Here is a 4713-nt window from a genome sequence, read left to right on the forward strand (position 1 = left end):
AAGGGAACTCTTTGAGTTGGAAGGATTGAAAGAAAAATTTGTAATTGGGTTAAATGTTGGATTGCTATCCTGTCACCGACGCCAATCCCTTTAAACTAAGTGGGTTGCAACTTGTGAACAGATCTGGCATTTCCATTTGTTTGACTTTCTCTTACCTAGTAAGGGATAACCAAACAGAACAACTATTAATTATAAATTAATCTTACAATCACACCATCAATGATAGAGATTCTAACCAATCAATTCCCAGTCAAGGCCTTTCATTTTTATTATTTCAAATTCCTCAATTTAAATCCCAATTTACTTAGCTCAACTCTTTTTGGAATATCTGATTAATAATACAGCACACTTTTCTGCAACTCGTTGGGAGACGACCTGGGACTTAAAACTCCCAGTAATTTTAATTTAAACTTTCAGTGACATATTTCTAAATTGATAGGTGATGAGCGGATAATTTGTACGCTTTTTGGCATTGTTTTTAGTATGTTTTTGATATGATCTAGTTAGTTTTTAGTATATTTTTATTAGTTTTTAGTTAAAATTCACTTTTCTGGACTTTACTATGAGTTTGTGTGTTTTTCTGTGATTTCAGGTATTTTCTGGCTGAAATTGAGGGACCTGAGCAAAAATCTGATCCAGAGACTCAAAAGGACTGCAGATGCTGTTGGATTCTGACCTCCCTGCACTCGAAGTGGATTTTCTGGAGCTACAGAAGCCCAATTGGCGCGCTCTCAACGGCGTTGGAAAGGAGACATCCTGGGCTTTCCAGCAATATATAATAGTCCATACTTTGCCCAAGATTTGATGGCCCAAATCGGCGTTCAAAGTCACCTCAAGAAATTCCAGCGTTAAACGCCGGAACTGGCACCTAAATGGGAGTTAAACGCCCAAACTGGCATAAAAGCTGGCGTTTAACTCCAAGAAGAGTCTCTACACGAAAATGCTTCAATGCTCAGCCCAAGCACACACCATGTGGGCCCGGAAGTGGATTTTTATGTCATTTACTCACCTTTGTACACCTTAGGCTACTAGTTTTCTATATATAGAACCTTTTACTATTGTATTTTCATCTTTGGACATCTAGTTCTTAGATCAGATCTTGGTTCTTCTGGTTCCCTCTCTGGGGCCAAAACCAATGATCACTTTTGTTCTTATGTATTTTCAACGGTGGAGTTTCTACACACCATAGATTAAGGTGTGGAGCTCTGCTGTACCTCGAGTATTAATGCAATTACTATTGTTCTTCCATTCAATTCCGCTTGTTCTTGTTCTAAGATATCACTTGTTCTTCAACTTGATGAATGTGATGATCCGTGACACTCATCATCATTCTCACCTATGAACAAGGTGACTGACAACCATTCTTGTTCTACAAGCATTCGAGGCTTAGTGAATATCTCTTGGATTCTTTAATCGGAATCTTCGTGGTATAGGCAGGACCTGATGGCGGCATTCAAGAGAATCCGGATGGTCTAAACCTTGTCTGTGGTATTCTGAGTAGGATTCAATGACTGAATGACTGTGACGTGCTTCAAACCTGTAACCTACTGGGCGTTAGTGACAGACGCAAAAGAGGGATTCTATTCCGGTAGGGGAGGGAACCAAACCGGTGATTGGCAGTACTGTGACAGAGTGCGTGCATTAGCTTTCACTGCGAGGATGGGAGGTAGCTGCTGACAACAGTGAAACCCTACACGAGCTTGCCATGGAAAGGAGTAAGAAGGATTGGATGAAGACAGTAGGAAAGCAGAGAGACGGAAGGGAAGGCATCTTCATTCGCTTATCTGAAGCTCTCACCAATGATATACATAAGTATCTCTATCATTTATCTTTATGCTTTATTCGTTTATCACCATACCCATTTGAGTCTGCCTGACTGAGATTTACAAGGTGACCATAGCTTGCTTCATACCAACAATCTCCGTGGGATCGACCCTTACTCACGTAAGGTATTACTTGGACGACCCAGTGCACTTGCTGGTTAGTTGTGTGAAGTTGTAGTGATCACAATTTCGCGCACCAAGTTTTTGGCGCCGTTGCCGGGGATTGTTCTTGTGTATGGACAACTGACGGTTCATCTTGTTGCTTAGATTAGGTATTTTTTTTCAGAGTTCTTAAGAATGAATTCTAGTGTTTCAAGGTGATGTTCTTATCATCACCAAAGCTGATTGATCCTCATCAATTGAGCTCTTGAATGCAATGTCCTGCTGAGGCTTAGCTAGCTATGTCTAATTCCTTTAGACTAAAGCTTTAGACTAACATTGCATGATTCCTGGAATTCTAATTAAGAATTTTGATACCTTTAATTTCTTTTCCACTTAATTTTCGAAAAATCCAAAAAAATTACAAAATCATAAAAACCAAAAATATTTCTTGTTTAAGTCTAGTGTCTCATTTTAAGTTTGGTGTCAATTGCATGTTTCTGTTCTTCTTGCATTTTTCGAATTTATGCATGTGTCTTAATTAATCTTCAAGTTGTTCTTGATGATTTTCTTGTTTTGATCTTTGAATTCTATTGACTTGAGTGTTTTGTTGTTTCTCATATGCATTCTCATTTTGTTAGTGTCAGTAGTATACAAACTGCTAAGTTTGGTGTCTTGCATGCATTGTTATTTGATTTTATTTGCATTTTGATTATTCCTCATTATTAAAAATCCAAAAATATTTTTAATTTGTGTCTTTTCAAGTCAATAATACAGAGAATTGAAGATTCAGAACATACTGCAGAGGAATTATACAGAAAAAGCTGGGCATTCAAAAATGCCCAGTGAAGAAGACAGACTGGCGTTTAAACGCCAGCCAGGGTACCTGGCTGGGCGTTTAACGCCCAAAAGGGTAGTAGTTTGGGCGTTAAACGCCAGAATGTGCACCATTCTGGGCGTTTAACGCCAGGATGGCAAGGGGGAAGATTTTGTTTTCAAAATCAATTTTTTTCAAGTTTTCAAAGTTTTTCAAAATCAAATCTTTTTCAAATCATATCTTTTCAATCAAATGTTTTCAAAATCAATTTCTTTCTTTTTTTAAAGATACTTACTAACAATTAATGATTTGATTGAACATTTTTTGCCTTTTCTGTTGAGGAAGGTTTTATGTTTGAATCATATCTTTTCTTGTTAGGCAAGTCATTAATTTTTTTTTAATCATATCTTTTCAAATTGTTTTCAAATCATATCTTCTCAATCACATTTTTTTAAACCAATCATATCTTTTTAATCACATCTTTTTCAAAACAAGTTTTCAATCAAATCTTTTTAATTTCTAATCTCAAAATCTTTTTCAAAAATCACTTGATTTCTTTTCCACTTTGAATTTTCGAAAATTATCAAACAGTTTTTCAAAATGTTTTCAAACTTTTTAATTTAATTTTCGAAAATTCTCTTCCCTCCTTCCCACATCCTTCTGTTTATGGACTAACACTATCCCTAAATGCAAAATTCGAACTCCATCTTCTTGGACAAGTTCGAATTTTCTACTTCTGTTTTCTACCTTTCTTTTCCTCTGACACCTCAAGGAATCTCTATACTGTGACATAGAGGATTCCATATTTTCTTGTTCTCTTCTCTTTCATATGAGCAGGAACAAAGACAAAGGCATTCTTGTTGAAGCTGACCCTGAACCTGAAAGGACCTTGAAGAGAAAGCTAAGAGAAGCCAAAACACAACTCTCTTTAGAGGACCTGACCGAATTCTTCAAAGAAGAAGAACACATGGCAGCCGAAAACAACAACAATGCCAACAATGCAAGGAAGGTGCTGGGTGACTTTACTGCACCTACTCCCAACTTCTATGGGAGAAGCATCTCTATCCCTGCCATTAAAGCAAACAACTTTGAGCTTAAGCCTCAATTAGTTTCTCTAATGCAACAGAATTGCAAGTTCCATGGACTTCCAATGGAAGATCCTCATCAGTTCTTAGCTGAATTCTTGCAAATCTGTGACACAGTCAAGACTAATGGGGTAGACCCTGAGGTCTATAGACTGATGCTATTCCCTTTTGCTGTAAGAGACAGAGCTAGGACATGGTTGGACTCACAACCTAAAGAAAGCCTGGACTCTTGGGAAAAGCTAGTCAATGCCTTCTTGGCAAAGTTCTTTCCACCTCAAAAATTGAGTAAGCTTAGAGTGGAAGTCCAAACCTTCAGACAGAAGGATGGAGAATCCCTCTATGAAGCTTGGGAAAGATACAAACAATTAATCAGAAAATGTCCTTCTGACATGCTTTCTGAATGGAGCATCATAGGTATTTTCTATGATGGTCTCTCTGAACTATCCAAGATGTCTTTGGATAGCTCTGCTGGAGGATCTCTTCATTTGAAGAAGACGCCTACAGAAGCTCAAGAGCTGATTGAAATGGTTGCAAATAACCAATTCATGTACACTTCTGAAAGGAATCCTGTGAACAATGGGACTAATCAGAAGAAAGGAGTTCCTGAGATTGATGCTCTGAATGCCATACTGGCTCAGAACAAGATATTGACTCAACAAGTCAATTTGATTTCTCAAAGTTTGTCTGGAATGCAAAATGCACCATGCAGTACTAAGGATGCTTCATCTAAGGAAGAAGCCTATGATCCTGAGAACCCTTCAATGGAAGAGGTGAATTACCTAGGAGAACCCTATGGAAACACCTATAATTCTTCATGGAGAAATCACCCAAATTTCTCATGGAAGAATCAAGAGAGACCTCAACAAGGTTTCAATAATAATGATGGAAG

General features: G+C 37.7%; 1 non-coding gene across 1 annotated transcript; it reads right to left on the reverse strand.

The window, feature by feature from the left end:
* Positions 1–4111: 4111 nt before the first annotated feature.
* On the reverse strand, positions 4112–4219 carry LOC130984742 (small nucleolar RNA R71). Its single transcript, XR_009088655.1, has one exon. It is a non-coding gene; the product is annotated as a small nucleolar RNA R71 (small nucleolar RNA).
* Positions 4220–4713: the final 494 nt, after the last annotated feature.

Source organism: Arachis stenosperma, chromosome 5 (assembly GCF_014773155.1).
Source record: "Arachis stenosperma cultivar V10309 chromosome 5, arast.V10309.gnm1.PFL2, whole genome shotgun sequence".
Lineage (NCBI taxonomy): Eukaryota > Viridiplantae > Streptophyta > Magnoliopsida > Fabales > Fabaceae > Arachis > Arachis stenosperma.